Below are 20,804 nucleotides of genomic sequence, written 5' to 3'. Positions count from 1 at the left end.
AGTTGTTATTCACTTCAATATATATATATATATATATATAGTATAATGTGTGTGTGTGTGTGTGTGTGCGTGTGTGTGTGTGTGTGTGTGTACACATATAGGGTGGTAGTTTCTATATATATGTATATATGAAGAAATTAATATGTATTTATGCATATATATGTATATGTTATTTCTCATACACAGGTAATCATTGTATGAGTTTTTGTTATTGTTGGCATTTTTAAGTAATTCATTTTTTAACTTATATATGTACTCAAAACTGGACAGTTGACTTAGTCTACAATATGTACCTTTCTTAATAATTACTTATTGCTCAATACATTTGAACAGAAATACTGAGTTTGGATCCTTTGAATCTTCATATATATATAAACAAACACACATAGACAGGATATTGTCTGTCTGTAATCCCACCATGAACTAGGTAGTTTATTCACTTTACTGATCTATGTTTATAGTGATCTGAGCTTAATGATAGAGTGTCTTAAAATCAGAAATCAAATGAGAAATATATTTAATATTGACCTCTGTCAACTACATATCTGTGTTCCCACATCACATCCATGCACACAGGAACAAGTACATGCACATATATTTATACACATATAATAAGTAATAAGTCTTTTTTTAGAAAGGAACTACTATGCAGCCTAGGATGTAGCACTCAAACTCACAGATATCCACATGATTCTAACCCACTCAATAATAGGATTTAAAAGACATAATGACTAGCTGTGGCTTAATTCATGGATTTTGAAGAGTAAATTTTATTCCATTAAATATAAATATTTAAGAATATAACCATAAAGAATATCATATTTATAATTATTTCAAAGATAGAAGTATATATCAAGGTCTATTATAAATTGTGTTTTTCAGGTTGTTCTTTCAAAGTTGACTCTCATGGATTCCCTCATGAACCGTTTGGCCATATGACCATGTATAAATTATCTGTGCTTTTGAGACATATAGTTCTGATCTCTAAATAGATTTTTGAAATTGAGACTTAGTCTCAATACTAAAATTATAGTGAATTAATCAGAACATCTAAAATGTATATCAATTTTTTAAGTAGTTTTCAAAATGTGTTTCGGGTCATCTTTAAATTATTGGAATTTGTTCTGCTATCAATTGTTTATGCATACAGGGATCAGGGATTTCATAATGAAAGTATTGAAAAGGAATGAGTAATATTATGTCAAGTGCAGTCTACTAAATGGCAAATTATTTTGAAGTGCTAATTTGATTTATTGCTGTCAGTAAATCTATTTATACCAGAGAATTATAAACCAATCTCTGGTATATGAAGAAAGCTAGAACATGAAATTAAACTCAAATTTGTTATTTTAATAGCAGAGAGATTTACACAGATTTTCACTGTAAGTGCCAGATCATCAAAATGATGCATACTCTTCTAGCCTTCAATGTAAAATCAGATAACTAGTTATATTCATAGATATCAGAAAAAATAATTTTAAAAATCTTATATTCTTTGCATATGGCAATTTTGCATAAAAATAAAAGAAAATTACAGAAGATTTGAATGCTAAAGTTTTATTAATAGATCAGATATAGGTACCTATGGAAGTGGCTAAGGCTTTGTTTCCAACTTTATTATATTTATTCATAAATTATATGGAAACATTTCATTAACTAGTTCATTTTTATATGGATTATGACGTTTCCGTGTTCTTTCTGGTGTCATATGTTATATTTTTGAAAGACCTGCTCATTACATTATTTGTTTTTTTTAATTTTTATTTTATTATTCACGTTACATCTTGATGACAGCCACATCCCTCTTTTGTTTCTACTCCTACCCCTATAAATCCCTCCTGTCTTTGGCACATTCTTTTAGGAGAAGAAGGTATCACTCTACCCTGTGACATCTAGTCCCAGTAGGCCTAGGCACATTTCCTCCAACTTAGACCCAAGTAGGCAGTCCAGGTAGAGGTAGGGGTCTAATGGTAGAGAACAGAGAACAACGCAGGCTGAACTCTAATTCTTAAGGAACCCATATGAAGACCAAGCTCACATTTGCTACAAATGCAAAAGGAATCCTGGTCTAGTGCCTGCATAGTCCTTGGTTGGTAGCCCAGGCCCTGAGAGACCTCATGGTACCATGCTAGTTAACACTGTAGATATTCATACGATGACCTTGAGCCTCTGTCTTGCTCACTTCTATCTGCTACCCTTCCACAAGACTCCCTGTGTGCTCTACCTGATGTTTGTCTGTGGGTTTCTGTGTCTATCTCCAACAGATGCTACAGGAAGCCTCTCAGGAAACAATTATGCTAGTTCATAGTCTTCAAGCATAGTAGAGTATCATTAACAATGTCAGGGTGTCACTTTCACATGAGATTATCTCAAGTTGTGGCAGTCATGAGATGGCTATTCCCTTGTTCTTTGCTCCAAATTTGTCCTAGCACACTTTGTAGGCAAGGTCACTTTTTGTTGAAGATTTTGTGGGTGAATTAATGCCAACCTCCATAGAAGTCCTGCCTGGCTAGAGGAGGTGGACATTTCAGTCTCTATTTCCCACTCTGGTAAGAATATCAGCTAATGTCACCTTCCTATACTCCCTGTGTCTTATCCCATCCCAGACCTCCAACTAGTGACCAGAGATGCCCCTCAGCCCATTTCCATTCTCATTCAAGTCACTCCCTCCTTCCCAAACGTGATCACCATCTCTGGTACCCTCATCACTTATTCTCCTACACAGTTCTGTCTTCCTATACACTTCTAATGACTATCTAGTTATGAGTGAGAGTTTTGCATATTAGCCAGTTTCTTAGGGTCTGTGGATTATAACATATTTGTCCTGCATTTTATGGCTAATGTTCATTCATATGTGAATACATATCATGTCTGTGGCACTGGGTTATGCCACCCAGGCTGTTATTCTCAAGTTCTATCCATTTCCCTGTAAAATTCTAGATGTCTTTGTTTTAAAAGCTGAATAGAGTTTCATTGTGTAGATCTACCACATTTCTTTTATCCATTCTTCAGTTGAGGGACATCTATGTTGTTTCTATTTCAGGCTAATATGAACAAATTGCTTTAAACATAGGTGAGAAGCGTACCTGTGGTATAGCCTGTCATTTTTGGGTATATGCACAGGAGTGGTATAACTGGGTCTTGGTTAGAACTAATTGACATTTCCTGAGAGACTGTCTAATTGATTTCCAAAATAGTTGTATAAGTTTGAGCTCCCACCAAAAATAGAGGACTGTTTTCCTTATTCTACATCCTTGCCAGCATGTGCTAAAACATGAGTTTTTGATCTCAAGAATTTTGACAGGTATAAGATTGAATTTCAGGGTTATTTTGATTTGCATTTCCTGATGACTAAGGATACTGCACATTTCTTTAATCCTAACACTGTTCTTTACAAAAGCTCTCAGCACTTACTGTAAACTTAATTACGAAATATTTATATATATTACCTTTTTTCATTGTTCAAAATATTGATGATACATTTACCCAAATCTGGTTTTTTAATGTGTATTATATATTTCTGATACAGACTCTCGTTGTGCTGCCATCTGAGAATTCAAGTTCATTACTGAAACCATGCTTCTTCTCAGCATCATCAGAAGATCACAACAGACCGCAGATCACCACTCTTAGCTGGTGGTATTGTAAAATCTCTTCATTACTGACTTTCATTTTTGCTTGCTTGTGTATAAAATTGAATTTAAATTTTATATTTTTCTCATTTGCTTAAGGTTTGCTTAAGTCACATTTAGACCTAACCATATTTTTATTTCCTGCCATGTTTTTTAAATTATAAAAGATATTTAAACACTGAAATATATTTTATAATTTTGTATTGATTTTTTTTATTTGCTTACATTTCAAGTGTTATCCACCATCCTGGTTTCACCTCTGCAATTCTTTATCCCATCCCCATTTCCCCTGCTTCTATGAGAGAACTCCTCAACCTACCCACTCACTCCCCGCTCATTGACCTAGAATTTCCCTCTGATGAGGTACCAAGTCTCAAGAGGACTAAGGGCCTCCCCTCTCATTGATGCCAGATAAAGCAAAAGGCAGTCTTCTGCTACATAAGCAGCTGAGCTGTAGCCATGGGTCCCCCCATATGTATTATTTGATTGGTGGTTTAGTCCCTGGCATCTCTGGGGGCCAGGTTGATTGATATTGTTCTGTATTTTTGTTATTTAAAACAGTATTTTAATACAAATATTCATTCAATTATATTATACCACTCCCTTAAGTTCTTCAGGTCCTCTCCTACTTTCCTACCAACTTTAAACACTTTGGCAATTAAAAAAAATGATAAGAAAATCCAGTAGAAAACAACTCCCTCAAAATCAAGAAAATAAATCTACATTCAAACAATAAAAAAATACCCAAATGAAAAACAACAAAAAATCAACAAAATAAAAACAAAATCACCAAATTGTATCCATGTAAAAAAGCATACTCAAAAACTCAGAAAAACTAGATTTTATGTACCTGAGTTGTTATATGTGAGTTCCATTGTTAACCATTACTTTATTGAAGATATTTTCACTTTATTTATTTACTTATTTATTTTTATTTATACATTCATGAATTCTTTTTTTAAACAAAGTTAGAGCACTGCTTGCTCTTCCAGAGGTTCTGAGCTCAATTCCCTGTAACAACATTGTGGTCCATACCCAACTATAATAAGATCAGGCATACACACAGACAGACTATTATGCATAATAAATAAATCTAAAAATATCTTTAAAAATAAAATTAAACCATCAATAATGTTAATGAACTAATCAATACTGGTATGGAATTATACCTGCCTCAATGGTATTATATATCCTGTTTGCAGGAGAGGATCTGCAAGTAGCTTCTGGGAACATGCCCCAGTTAATTCTGATTGGTAAACAAAGGTGCTAGCATCCAATAGCTGGGGAGGAGAGATGCAGGATTTAAGGTTCCCAGGCTTGGGACCATGAGGAAGAAGAAGGGCAGAAAGATGATAGGCCTGAGGAATATGCAGGGGAGAAAAGCAGAATTATCATGTAAAAGGGACAGGAGAACATGGCCCAGAGGGCTGCTCAACTAAGTGAAGAGCAACTAAATCAGAACAAATAAATTTGTAAACAGTAACACAGTCTTATCTGTGGGAGTTAGATTCTAACAGCAAAGAGGTTAAGGAGTTGCTCAGATATTGTGTTGCTTAAGTCATGTCAAATGTAAAGGCTGTGTGTCTCTTTCATTTGCAAATATAAACCATTGGCATGGGTAGTTATGCCCTAAGAGATTAGTTTAAAAATTAGTACTACAACTATGATAATGGCATTGGACAAGAAAAATCAACAGAAAGACGTGGGTCAAAAACAAGGCACAAGAATGAGAGACCCACTTATTTATACACTTAGACATCCTATTAAATTCCTTAATTGGAAGTCATCGAATATGTGAGAAGGACATAATACATTATAAAAGATCCTGCAATGTAGCAGTGTAAGTTCTACATGGGCACTGACTTGACACCTCCACTTTAATAAAATTTCTAAGTACAGTCATCCATAATTGGGCCTTATTGTCGGTTTGAAGAGAGGACTCTATAGTCTTGGCAACAAATTGGCTTCTTTGGAAATTTCTGCTATATTTCTGACAGACTTTTTGGCCCGTAACTTAAATAAATGTAAACCAGTTCCAGTACTGGAAGCTTTGTTTGGTAAGAAATAATGTCCAATTGAGACACATTATTTGGTGATTTCATTTAGACCACACCCACACAGATACACACCGGCACATGCACACACATACACACACAAACACACACACACACGCATACACACACATATATGTATATATGTATATATAATTTATAATGTATTGTTTCCTACTACCCCTCCAGTAATCCTCTAGTATCCCCTAACATTGAGCTATTCCTCCTGTATTCCTTTCCACAAACCACTTTCCTTACGCTAGCTTTTTTCCCTGTTTTCTCTTCACTGTCTCCTCTCTTCTCCCATTCCTGACTTGATTCTAACCCCAATCAGTTAAATTTGTCTGGTCTCTTTCTTTTGTCAGAATGTGCTTTAAAAACGTGTACATTATCTGATATTTAAGAAAAAATGCCTATTTACTTTACATAATGACTACCCTGAACACAGCATCTGGGACAATGTTCAATGGAAGTGGCAACAATTTGTATCAGATAATTTTTAAAATGGTCGATATACTGAGGTGTTTAGGATCTGTATTTATCAGTTTTCCATTTGTGTTTATGGAATTTCATTTTTGTAACTAATATTTGAATTATTTTCACAAATCATGAAAGTGGCTATGGATTTTCAAAGATTTTGATTTTCTTTTACTGAACATTGAAATGATCCTGTAGTTTTTTGTCGTTACATGTATCAATGTAGTAGTCGTTTATATGCGCTCTTTATAAATGTTAAGGTATTCTTACATATTTAGGTCACATTTACAGTGTCACAGTATAAAAGCTTTTATATCTGTTGGATGGTTTCAACTGTACTTGTTAGTATACAAATTCATTTTGTATTTTTTTTGTTTTTCATACAATATAGTTTAATTACTGTCTTTCCACTTTCTAACTACTCCCAGATTTTCCTGTCTCCCCACCAATAAAAGTTCACCCACCCTTGCTTGTGTACAAGGTAACTATCTCTGTGTTGTCTCACCCCTCCCCCAAAAAATAAATAAAAAACAAAAAAATGACAAAATAAAACACCCAACAATGCAAAAAAGTACAAAAATAAAATAAATCAAATGCTCACAAGAAAACAATGGATCAAAAATGGGTCTGTTTTCTGTATTCCAATCCATGTTTCCTTCCCCGGAATGTGGTTGATTTATGCAGTAGCACTCCATTGGGAAAAAATGAGTTTTGCCTTTCTACACAGCAGGTATAAATTATAAATAGTATCTTATTTAAGGATTGTACTTTGTGTCTACTTTCTCTCCTTAGTACTAGTATTTTTCTGTTTTAAACATGTGCTGGCACTGTGTCTCTTGACTTTCTATATCCATCATTTGGGTAAGTTTGATGAATACATCCTTATGAAGGCACAATACTCTGAAGTTTGTTTGTATAGGCGGTCTCATATCCATATACTCACAGATGCCTTAAATAAACAGTTACTCTTGAAGAGTGAGGAAGTATATGAATTTAGATGGAATAAATAATACTGTGGAAATAGATTTTCTAGGATAGGGAACTGCATATATTTTTTTTCCAATCACAAACTGTTCAAATAATGAAATTTCATAAACTATTTTATCAAAATATGTCTATAAACCACCAAACACCTCGTTCCATGCACAGAACACTCTATCTACCCTAACAGCCAGAACTTTCCAACATTACAGAAGAAAATGTGTAAGCTCTATAACAGAGTCTATAAAATATCAACTAATTCTCATTCTGAAAATCTCCAGAAAGCTTTACCCCCAAGAAACCTTATATAATCCCTCCTTTCTGCTCAGTCCTCTGCTGGTTCAAGTTTGAACATGGGCAACAATCGACTTGGGTCTTTTCCTTCCAATGAATCTCTTGCGTGAATTTTGTTATGTACTGTGAATTTCTGGGATACCTTGGCTCTCAGCTGCAAGGATACTCTCTCCCATAGAGCTGTGATATTTGCAAAGACTGGTACAGTTCTTACCTGGCCCACTGACACTATCATCTCCTTGAGTTGTAGGATTTTCAGACATTATCCTCATACTTGTTGCATATGATCCTCGCAGAACAAAGAAAAATAATACTGGCAGTCTTATTTGCCATTATTCCAGTGCCAACAAGGGTCTCAGAGATTCAAATTTTGCAGTCTATGTTAAACAGAAGTGGAGAATTGTCATTGCCATTTGACAAATATTAACTTTTGTAGTTTTTTTTTCTTTTTGTGTTCCATGTGTTTCCATTCTTTTTTACGAGGTCAGGCAAGAGTGTTAGAAAAATCACTGCCTCTCTGTGGTATAAAATTAGTATTTCATATTTTCACTGAAAGAAATTTACCAACCAAATTTTCTTGTCATTCTTTGAAAATAAATCTTCCACAGACATACCACTATGCCTGCATTAGTCTTCACACTAATTATTTCTATATCATATGCATTTATGTAATTATACAGCTTTGTCTGAATTTCTGATTGAAAGGACAAAACTTTTTAAGTCATATATATCAAAAATATATAGTATTCTTCTATATCATCTGTTTTTCTTCTTTTGGAACATCCGATATGGAATAATGTAACATAAAAAAAAAACAGGTCAATTGATAATAAGTACAGAAAAGTCTGCAAACACAAGTAGCAATCCAAGTGCTTCATTAGTAATAAATATCAAAATAAGATGTTTGCATTTCTTACAAAATGTCTGATTGATATCAAAACCAGACATTAGTAGATATGTGTTGCTGTAAATGTAGAGAAAAGAGAGAAATTAATGAAAGGGAAAAATAGGAAAGTGAGCAAGATGTGATTAATTAATTTATATAGCCTTAAACAAGGACCCTCATTTTTAATAGCTTTACTAAAAGAAAGCACAAATTGGGGAGTTCGCATGTTTTCTAAGCAGGAGTTGCTTTACTGTTCTTCATGAACAGGAGGAACTAGGATACCAAAACAACTCAAAACTAGGAGCAAACTTCAGTAGAAACTTAGCACTGGGGATCAGCTCAAAGAGATGAACGTCTAGATGGATCACTTTGTGAACTATTATTTTTTAAAACACTAAGCACCTAAACATAATATGGTAACTGAGAGAATATTTATCTAAAACATGCATTATCATATGATGTCATCCATTAGCTGAGGAATCTTGTTTGAAAATGGAAATACATTAGCCCAAAAGCTTGAATTATCCAAGGTGCAATCCACAGACCACATGAAACTCAAGAAGGCTGACCAAAATGCAGATGTTTCCACTACTTCATTAAAGGAAACAAAAAAATCCATAGGAGGGGATATGGAGGTAACGTTTAGAGCAGAGACTGAAGGAACGGCCATTCAGAGCCTGCCCCACATGTGACCCATATATATACAGCCACCAAAACTAGATAAGATGGATAAAGCCAAAAAGTGAATGCTGAAAGGGACTGGATATAGATATCTCCTGAGAGACACAACAAGAGCATGTCAAATACAGAGGTGAATGCTATCAGCAAACCACTGAACTGAGAACAGGACCCCCATTGGAAGAATTAGAGAAAGAATTGAAAGAGCTGAAGGGACTTGCAAACCCCATTAGAACAACAATGCCAACCAACTAGAGTTTCCAGGGACTAAACAACTAACCAAATGCTATACATGGACTGACCGAGAATTCCAAGTACATATGTAGCAGAGAATAGCCTTGTTGGGGCACCAATGGAAGGAGAAGCCCATGATCCTGCCAAGGTTAGATCCCCAGTGCAGGGGAATGTCGGGGGGGGTGGTAAGGGGAGGTTCATGGGAGGGGACACCCTTATGGGGGAGGGGGAGGGGATAGGGAGCTTATGGAAGGAAACTGAGAAAGGGAATAACATTTGAAATGTAAATAAAGAAAGATATCCAATAAAATTGATACTCTAAACACAAAAAGATACATAAGTATTCTAATTTATAAACCCTAATATATATTTTGTAAATAGGGATGGTATTTAGGCAGAGAGAAGTCTTAATATAGCTATTCATATGAACTCACACATTCTCTAGTTAAACACCTCACCACTTCCTAATTACAATCTAAAATATTATTGGGGTCTCTTAGGAAGGAAAATGCTCAAAGAATCATGAAATCTTTCAAAAATAAAACTCTACTTCTACACTATGAGATCTGAATAGACATTGAACAGTGTACAGGCAATGCTGCATAAAGTGATTAAAAAAACCTTAACAGAGTTGTATCTGAATGGAAAGTATATAACTTATTCCATGTTTTAAATTTTCCATTATTTAAGTGTTATGCTTATTTTTATATGTGGGTATTATGTAAGAATGTGTCCTAATTTTATTATTTCATATATGGTAGGATTTGTTTCTTCCTTTATGCAAAAATGAAGTTGACGTTTGAAACAAATATTACATTTACAATGAAACAGTGAATATTAGGAATAGCTCTTCTACTCAGTCCTCACAATATGTATAAACATACTAACCACAAAACTCTACTACTCCCTTACCTACTTCTTAATATGAGATGTAGAAAAAAAGACAAGAAAGTATTCCAAGACCAATTTAACATTACTATTCTTTTTTGAATACAATTATTTTAGTTATTTATCTTCCAAATGGTGTCCCACTTTTCAGTCCCCTATTCCAGAGCTCTTCATGCCAAACTTGCTTCCCTTTGGCTTGAGAGAGTGCTCCCTCATGCAACCACTGCAACCTCCAGTACTCTCCTCCCCTGTAGAACCAAGTCTCTCTGGGATTAGAAGAAGAATCCTCTCCCACTGAGGCCAGACAAGGTTGTCTTCTGCTACATCATACATGGTGGGGGCAAGGGACCAGCCCGCTTATGCTCTTTGGTGGGTGCCTTAGTCTCTGGAAGCTCTGAATTGCCTGTATTAGTTGATAATAATTTTTATTATGGGTTTCAATCCCCCTCACCTCCTTTGACCCTTCTCCTAACTCTTTCATAAAGGTCCCTGACCTCTGTCCAATGGTGTGCTGTATCTGTCTCATTCAGTTGCTTGTAGAGCTTTTCATAAGACAGTTCGTGTCCACAAGCACAACATGGCATCGTTAACAGTGTCATGGTTTGGGGGCAGGCACCAAACTCAAACAGTTCCTTTGTAAATGAGTTATAGTTTTCCTCCCTTCACTGAATTTGCTTGGAATGAAAGAATCTCTAGAATATTATAGTCTTAATTCTCGAAGTTTACCATAAAGCTCAAGCACACAGTTATGTGACTCTTCTATTTTCTTTTTTCTTTCTTTCTTTCTTTCTTTCTTTCTTTCTTTCTTTCTTTCTTTCTTTCTTTCTTTTTTTTTTTTGAGCTGGGGACCGAACCCAGGGCTAGGCAAGCGCTCTACCACCAAGCCAAATCCCCAACCCCATTCTGTAGTCGTTTTTTTGTTTGTTTGTTTTTTTTTTTTTTCTGAGCTGGGGATCGAACCCAGGGCATTGTGCTTGCTAGGGAAGTGCTCTACCACTGAGCTTAATCCCCAACCCCTCTTCTTCTATTTTCTGTATCAGTGGGAAATTGGTTTTCACCATAATCAAGGAGTATGCTAGATACCTGTGGAAACAAATATTGTGGCTCCATTCATTTAGTTATCCATCTATCCATCCATGCATCCATCCATCCATTGTTTTCTTTCTTTCTTTCTTTCTTTCTTTCTTTCTTTTTTCCTTTCTTTCTTTCTTTCTTCCTTCCTTCCTACCTCCCTCCCTCCGTCCCTCCCTCCCTCCCTCCCTCTCTCTCTCTCTCTTTTTTTCTTTCTTTCTTTCTTTCTTTCTTTCTTTCTTTCTTTCTTTCTTTCAACCATTTGTTTCTTTTAAACTAATTCAGTTCAACTAGTTCTGATCATCAGTACATAAGTATATAGTTATTAACTTGTACCTTGGCATCCAAGAAACAGGGTTGCAGACCCCAAGAAATATCTATTTCTATCGTTCATTCATTCATTGCAAATGTTCTCAAAGGATATAACAGACATTTCATTTACCTAGGCTTTTCTGTGCTCGAAATTTTATTTTACTTAATTTTGTGTAGATTGTATGCTGGAAACTGACTCCAAAAGGGAATAGTGCCTGAGAAGGATGGGTGTAACAGTTGACATGGAGATAAATTTCACTGGACAGAGGCTTAAATTTTCTTTGAACCACAGAGGATATTTTGTCTGCCTGTGCATTTAGAGGAAGGAACAATGTTTCCAAAAGGCAACATTTCATACAACAACAATTATACCATTTCTTATTTGCATTTCAAAGAATTTCTAAGATATAATTATGCAGGTAGAATTATACTTCTTTGTAAAACTTATATTGAATGATTCAATAATCCCATCTCTTGTGCTGTCTTAGACCAAGTTTTGCTATGCAGGGAGCAGAGGCCTTATTGTACTTTCAATCAGAGACTTGTAGTTACAGATACTAGACAGTATGAAATCTAGAAAAATTAATTTTTACATGATATTGACAAGCAAAGCAAAAACATATAAGTTGAATTATATCTTATTTCTTGCCATGTTATTTCTTTTCTTTCTAATGTATATCTTTCTAACATGCTCTTTATAGTCATTTCACTCTTGTGTGTGATAAGATGGTCAAAATCTAGAATGTAGAAAGTCCCTATCCTTATTGTTTCAATATTTTTCAAGAAATGCAACAGGAATTCTGATGATAACCTTAGATTCTTTGACTCTTGGTTTCCTAAACACTTTTTGGTATCATTTCTTTTTAAAAACTTACTCAGACTGATATTATCACTAGAGAATATTAAAGATATATTCCGATTTTTCTTTGTTGGTTTTCTACATATCCACAGCTTGGGTCTCTGTCTGAGACTCTGTGGTCAAGGAAAAGACATTCTGATGATTTTATTAACTATGTTGTTCTTTTTGACCCAGGTAATTTTATTTCCTGTTCTATTTTTCTTACTGATACTATCCTAAAACACCTTGGAATTTAATATTAACAAAGGCAAAAGCAAATAGTGAACAACAGAAATAGTTTTATAGATAATTTTATATAAAAGAGAATGAGTCAGACAACTCACTGCTGAAACCTGGAACTCTGTCACAAGGTTTCATTAGAGCTGGAATTATACAATGTAGTCTCATTAGCATTTATGGTGAAATCTCTGCATGTTTTGCATAGGATTTTCTGTGAGTTCACAAGAAAATAGGCATGCAAATTCAGAAGGACAATATTTCCCAACTCTCCTACCCACTTTCCTTCTCTTATATCAAAATCATATTTCTATCCTTGCTTCCATTCTCCTTTTCAAATGATTGTTGAAGCTATTTCATCAGGGACAGAGCGAAGAATATTGGCAGAGACATAGGTACCAGATAAAACAGATGTGGAAGGTTTTTATTCCTGAAAGACATTTCTAGGTCTAATAATGAAAAGGCACTGATACACATTTCTAAATAGGAATAAAAAGAAAAATTGAAGACCCAGGGGATTTTTCAGACATTTAACACAAATCATACTTAGTAGAATTGCAGAGTTAGGTTCAGTCTATCCCTAATGTAAAATGGAAAACTTTCTTAATTTGGGTCTTTCTAAGGCTCAGTCTTTTGTCCTTCCATAGAAATAAGCTCAGGTATTTTCTAGATGATGAAAATTCCCAATATTACTGTTTGGGGACTAACATCCAGGATTTTAGAAGATCTCTACTCAGGTTAAAATACTTGTTAGAGAATCATGGGAAAAGACATGATTGTACTGAGTTGTCAAAGTCCCCTTCTGATCTGAGAAGACTATTAGGAAACCCTAGTCAATTTTTATCTCCAGCAAAAATGAAGAGAACACAAAAATCTCTGACCATGGAGGTGTGTGGTTGGATTTTTTATAATTGTCAGATGATTTCTTCTCAATAATCCAGGGAGTAAACATATACCCTGAAATAAGAAAAAGCTCAAGGAACTAAATTCCTTGGGATGAGTGGTATAGGGTAGAGTCCGTAGATACACCCTGTAGTAAATAATGTGGACAGTCACTCTTTTGACTAACTTATTCTTATCCCATACTCTGATTTTAGTATAAAAAAACTGTGATTAACTAAGTGAAGCCCTATGGGTCTAAGTTGTTTGGCAATAGGGAAATATTCAAATGCCTAAATATCTTTAGATTGTAGTAGTCTTGAAATTTTCTGACTGGGCAATAATAAATAATACCTAGTTGCAATCAGTTCAAGGTTGGCAGGATCTGTCAATCAAAGTGATGTGACTTTAGTGAGTTAGGAGGGACAGTTTTATTTCTGTTTCTGGAAAAAAAAAACAGAAAAACATGTGTTGGGTGGTTATTGCTCTTAGGTGATTATTTACCTAGCACCACAAGTATACAAGAAATTATTCTTTGTGCTTCCAAAGAACCGTCAGGAAAGAGGAATGGCTCACCTGCCTCAAAGTGTTACCACTATAGTGCCTGTGCCATTAATTTCCTGGGGGCCACATATGGTATAAAATACAACTCTGAAGGATCTGAATGGATCAGGATTGGGTTTTGTTTGATGGACTCTCTGGCAGATAACAGTTATTTCCTTGCAAATGGAACTCTAAACAGGTGCTTCTTCTCCCATTCAGCCTTTCTTCATCCTAATTGTGTACACAAAGAATCATCTAGCCTTGTAAAGACACTAGGAAGAAAATGTTAATAAAAATATCTAAGTATGGGAAACATTGAAGAAAGTTTAAATATCTGAAACCTTGGGTCCTCTCTGCAGCACTAAAATACTGAGTACTATGGGAAAATAAATTTACTTCAACTAAAGGAGACAGCAGATTCAACTTTATGACTATGGAACCAAGACTGCAAAATGATGGAAACATTTACAGTAGTTCACAAGTTAGGTCCTATGCAAGCCCTGCCAATAACAACAAAAAGCATAAAAACATCAACCTAAATAACTGAGACGTTGAAAATGGTAGTGTCTCACTTGGTCTTTTTTTTATTGGATAGTTTTTGTATTTACAATTCAAATATTATCCTTTTTTCTTATCCCCGCCTCTCCAATGCCCCTCTTCCCTGCTTCTGTGAGGATTCTCCCCTTTCCACCCACCCACTCCCACCTCAACATTCTGACATTTCCCTACACTGGGGAAATGAGCCTTCACAGGACCAAGGGTTTCTTCTCCTATTGATGCCAGACAATGCCATACTCTTCTACGGATGTGGCTGGAGCCATGGTTCCCCCACATGTATTCTTTGGTTGTTAGTTTAGTCTCTGGGAATTTTTGGCTTCAGGTTGGTTGATATTGTTGCTCTTCCTTTGGGGTTGCAAATCCCTTAAACTCCTTACATTTTTTCTCTAACTTCTGCACTGGGGTCCCTGTGGTCAGCCAGATGGTTAGTTACAAACATCTTAATCTATATCAGTAAGGCTCTGGCAGAGGCTTTCAGGAGACATCTATATCAGGCCCCTGTCAGCAAGCATCTCTTGGCATCAGCAATAGTGACTGGGTTTGGTGGCCGTATATGGGATGGATCCTCAGGTGGAACAGACTTTGGATGGTATTTCCTTCAGTCTCTGCTCCACAGTTTGTCCCTGTTTTTTTTTTTTCTCCTGTGGGTATTTTGGTCCTACTTCTAAGAAGGACAGATGCATCCACATTTTGGTTTTTCTCCTTTTTGACATTATGTGGTTATGAGTTTGGAAATAGTAGCTTCTTACTTGGTCTTATACATACATCTATTATCTAACTACTTCAGCCACTCCATTGTTTGTAAAATCTAGGTGGTCTCTAGCAAGGTGAGGTTTATTGGCTTGTTTCATGTGTTAACTTCACACAAGTTGTCACAGAGAAAGGAGCCTCCCTTGAGGAAATGTCACCATGAGATCAACCTGTAAGACATTTTCTCAATTAGTGATCACGGGTAGGAGGACCCATTGTGGGCGGTGCGATTCCTGGGTTGGAAGTCTTGGGTTCTATAAGAAAGCAAGCTGAGCAAGCCCAGGGAAGCAAGCCAGTGAGAAATATCACTCCATGTCCTTTGAAGCAGCTCTTGCTTCATGGCCTGTTTGACTTGCAGTCCTCACTTCATTTGGTGAAGTGTAAGTGTAAAAAGAATAACCCCCTTCCCACCTTGCTCATTATATTTGATGCAGGCATCAAAACCCCGAATATAACAAGATGCACAAAACAATTCTTACTATCAGAAGTGTAACATTTCCAAGAACTCTCATAGAGAAAATTCAGGGAACAATAGGTAGTCATTTGAAGGGAGAGTCTCTACACTTGTGTAAAGAATTCTCACACCTTGATATGCAAAACTTTATAGATTATTTTAGAACGAGCATAAGGGGAAGATTCCTAAGACATGAAAGTTATATAAAGAACAAGGAAGTAGCAGGAGTCATATTTATTACTTTAACTACTGATGGAATAATGAGGGAGAGCTCTGTGGAAAAGCTCTAAGAGATGGAAATATAATGGTTTTACATACATAATTAAACAAGTGCCTCATACTCGTTCTATTTTGTCCAACATTAATAGGTTGAAAAGAATTGATGCAAACAGATTAAATTTACACATGCTCTAGTATATCTGGCTTATATTTAACATTAATATCTCATTACTTGTGACATTTTTGAAAGATGGTCAGAATGATGAGGGATTTCAAAATAATTCACCACTCATTCATGTAATTCTATTATTAACTAAATGGGAGTGTCTCAAGATTTTGCTTCATTTTTTTCCAATGCTCTGTTGTAAGTGAGGTTTTTTGTTTGTTTGTTTGTTTGTCCGTTTGTTTGTTTTCATGTAGATAGAATGATGATAATCTCTGAATATTCTTCACATTTAGAGACTCATTTAAGATACTTGCCCATGTTCCTGAAGAATCATGTATAAAAAAATGAATAAAGGGTGCAAAGGACAGGATTTGCTGTAGAATTCTTGGGAGCTTATGTGATATGATGCACAAGTGAAACTTAATAAACTTATCAAGTAAGCTTAAAGTAGTCTGTTTTAAAATATTAAAATATAAATGAAAAGTAAAAGCAACTACATTAGAGGATTGCATATTGTGAAACACAATTTTAAGAGTGGTTTACTTCATTATCATTTGCTGGCCAACAAGACTGTACACATGTCTAAATCAGTAAAGGCTGATATCACACTTATTGGTTGCCTTTCAGACATTTAGAAAGCATTTTTATTACTGAGGGAGTTGATTTTTTTTGCATATGCGACTTGACATAATTAAGAGTAGTCCCAAGTGTCTCATTCTTGGGAGCTAGCACCAAAAATATCAGTATGAAACACTAACTGTACTACATAAAATTAGCCTCAAATCCAGAAGCACTTAGGACTTTGTATGTTCCAAAGTGGAAGTTAAGGTAAAGATAGCCATAATATGGCCACCTAGGACCATAATAGCTTGAGTGGATAATGCAGAGAATCAGAATTCTTTTTTTTTTTTTTTGGTTCTTTTTTTCGGAGCTGGGGACTGAACCCAGGGCCTTGCGCTTCCTAGGTAAGCGCTCTACCACTGAGCTAAATCCCCAGCCCGGAGAATCAGAATTCTTATTGGATCAAATATCCACTCTAGTAGGGTAAAAGTCAGAAGTGGTATGAATCACTTAGAAAAATACTTGTGGCAAGAGAAGCAAGCATCTCCTAGAAATTGCTTACATGTGGTACCAGCAAAAGTGTTTTTCTGCATTTGTGTTTACAGTCATAGGATTTTCTTATACTCCATGTCAATAAATACAGTTTTCTTATATCATCATTTCAATCAACTCTGTCCATTATTCTTCATAGTTTCTATTCCCAAGAAATCTGTTTTCTCAAATTGTGGCCCTTAGACAAAAAACAGTATACAATCGGGTACCTGAGAAAATATCATATACCTAATATGACATTCTATTAGTATTTATTTATCTGTTTGTGTCCACAAGTGTGTGCAGCTACATATATGCTGGTACAATAGGAGTTTGCCTGGTGCCCTTCCCTATGACACTTGCCCTCATCCCTTGTATATTACACTGAAGCTCTAGCTTCAGTGGGTGCTGAACAGTTTTTGGGGCTCCAAACAAGCTCCAAATCACTCTTTGCCCAGGATATTCATTACATGCATGCACGGCACAATTTTTATTAGTACATGACTCTGGGAGACCAATTCCAGAATCTTTACTCTTTCTCAGAAGTACTTCTTACTAACTTCTTGAGACCTGAGAACTGGTATGACTTCAGTGCAGGTGTGAAAAATGCTCACAGACCAGCCCTCTGCACCTCCATGGTACTGTATGGGTATGCAGAAGATACACAGACCCACACTTGTTCCCATAAAAAATCAACACAGGACAGGGAAGATGTCCACAGACTCACCAACTTCCATGTACCACAGAGAGAAGAGGTCCCCCAGAGGCCCGAACGATGTGTGCTCTCCCTGGAGTGGGAACCATTACAATGTTCAAATGAATGGTTTACCAATGGGTGGAGAAAGAGTAGAGAACCAGTTTGAGCATTATTAATCTAGGTGGAACTGCATATACCAGGGTGGAGAGGAATAGCCTGTTTTGAATAGTCAGCCCCTACACCTGCGACCATAGTGAAGTGCCTGCTCAAGGTTTCTCTGAGGGCCATGTCTGGGTTTCTGGGTTTACAGTAGCAAGCTTAAATGTCAATGTCTGTGGCTCATACTACCACTGGAATACATGGCAATCATAGTTGTTTGGGCAGCACCAAAGACAATATAGCTGTCCATATGCTGTGCAGATCTGGTCCTGCCCCTCACTCTCTCCCCATCACTGATGCTCTTGAAAGCTTGCCCCACAACTCACCTGCTGAAGCACGTGGGAGATCTTGCTGTCTACCTTAATAGAGCATCGCAGTGAAGCTAGCCTGTTAGTAGGGGCGCTGTAGGGGGGCATCGATGTTGGAGGGCTGACCCAGCCTAGCCTGCTATGAGCTAACTCTGACAAGGAGGTAATGTCCCCTTTCTAATTACCTTGTCAATTATCTCAGTTTGGAAAAGTGGCCTGGGAGTCTTGAAAGTGGGAGAGCTAGCCCTGCCTCTCACAGGCTACAGCATTTGGGAATCTGCCCTGGACCTTGACTAGGTAGAGCAGAAGAGTATAGCTGTCTCTTGAGTCATGGGTGTTTGAGCCAGCTTTGGCACAAGAGCATAAGAACTGAAATTACAATAAAATATATAAAAAGATGAATTAAAAAGCATTCTTATCACTGACAAAAGGGATTTCAGCTCCTTTCATTAGCATATGCCTGTGGTGCCTATTAGCAGGTCAAGGTCTATTACCTTCTGGTCTCCTTCAATCACCATTCACAAGTAGCAGTTATACAATTTAAAGTCTTTTTTTTTACAGGTGACTGTTTTTCTTACACTGTTCATGTCCTTTGTTTCTTTCTGATTTCTTTAAAAATAGGCTTATCAGTCTGGAAAATTGCCTCTTGGGTAGCGCGCAAAGGGCCTTGCATAAGGCCTTTTGATAAATTGAAGGGTTTTTGATAAATTGAAGGAGGTGACCCAGAGACCAGACAAATATGCTGCAGAGTTCCTAATCCTACTTATGGAAAAACTTTTTTAGTACAAAATGATAGGTACTAATTCTTATGAGGGCATGCTTGCCCTCAACTCTCACTACCTCTCCTAGTCAGCTCCTGATATTCACAAGAGGAAGCATTAATGTCCGGTTGATGGCCTTCAAACTTTCCAGAGAGATGTATTGCATATGGCATTTGAGGTGTTTAATAGAAGGGAAAAACAAAAGAAAAAATGATAGACAGGCGTTTAGTAATCATCAAAGTTTCGATCGCTTGGCAATAGCCCTATGGTTAATGATATGGTTAAGGACAATGAGTCACAAAAAATATAACACAAGCATATAGCTTTAAATTTAGCAATGCTGGACATTGTGTTGAAAGGTACCCTTCACATGACCTAGTGCCAGCATCTGGCCCAAAGTGTTAACAAGCAGGAAATTGAGGAATTAACTGTCTTACACCGCATAGACAAAATATAAAATATATAAATATACATATAAAATAGCCCTCTAAGTTCCTTCCCAAGAGAAAATATTTTAGGACCTGTTTGTTCTGGCATCTAAAGACTAACACTGACTTGGGACCTTTGGCCCCAACAAAATCAATATTACCACAGAAGAGTCTAGGGTATTCACTCCATAGTCAGTAAGTCTATGTCATTCATAAGAGATTCATAAACCATTTAGTGTTATGAAATAAAAAAGTTGATGGGGTAATTGATAGGCCTATGCGAAGATTTGCTCCTTAGAAAATACACTATGCAACAGGTTTGGTACAAAAGAGGGCATTGAGAGGGATAGATGGGAGCCAGCCATGTAGATAGGACTATTATATATACACACACACACATATATATATGCTATATATATGTATGCTATATAATATATAATATATAATATATAATATTATTATATTATATTATATTATTATATTAATTATTAATATATTGTATTAATTATTAATATTATTATAATATATTGTATTACTATATTATATATTATATATAATATTATATATAAATACATGTATACACACACAAACACACACAAATATATATACACACAGTAATGGAGCTATGCAGTGGATGGCATATCAAAATTCAGGTGTAGATCTTATTGTGATGCTTATATCTCACTGGACACTTTAAGGAGGGTCACTGCTAGGATTTGGGAGACTCTGTCATAATAAGTTTAAGCATATTACTTGCCATGCTCAGAAATTTTCTGACAGGTTTGAACACTAACATATCAGAGTTAAACAATCTTTGTCTGTCTGTAATTTTCTGTTCTAAATTATACTTCACATAAATAAAACAGGAGTCCAGTTAAAGCTTAATCTCATCCCTAGCTGCCTCAATTCTTAGCTAGAATTACTACAATTTGCATTTTTAAAATTATAATAGATTTATATAATTAATACTTTAGGTTCTAATATTTTTTTTATTAACTTGAGTATTTCTTATATACATTTCGAGTGTTATTCCCTTTCCCGGTTTCCGGGCAAACATCCCCCTCCCCCCTCCCCTTCCTTATGGGTGTTCCCCTCCCAACCCTCCCCCCATTGCCGCCCTCCCCCCATAGTCTAGTTCACTGGGGGTTCAGTCTTAGCAGGACCCAGGGCTTCCCCTTCCACTGGTGCTCTTACTAGGATATTCATTGCTA

General features: G+C 36.1%; 1 protein-coding gene across 3 annotated transcripts in view; it reads left to right on the top strand.

Annotated features, from left to right (window-relative positions):
* The window catches only part of LOC102555617 (uncharacterized), a 60,778-nt gene extending 53,996 nt beyond the window's left edge, over positions 1-6,782 (top strand). For all 3 annotated transcript variants that reach the window (XM_063280952.1, XM_063280950.1, XM_063280951.1), the window contains exon 4: positions 3,530-6,782. The gene's annotated coding sequence lies outside the window, so the exon portion shown is untranslated. The remainder of the gene's footprint in view (positions 1-3,529) is intronic.
* The last annotated feature ends 14,022 nt before the right edge of the window (positions 6,783-20,804 follow it).

The sequence above is a fragment of the Rattus norvegicus genome, chromosome 1 (genome assembly GCF_036323735.1).
Source record: "Rattus norvegicus strain BN/NHsdMcwi chromosome 1, GRCr8, whole genome shotgun sequence".
NCBI lineage: Eukaryota > Metazoa > Chordata > Mammalia > Rodentia > Muridae > Rattus > Rattus norvegicus.
Note: the sequence above shows the minus strand (reverse complement) of the source record. Positions and strands in the feature narration are given on the sequence as shown.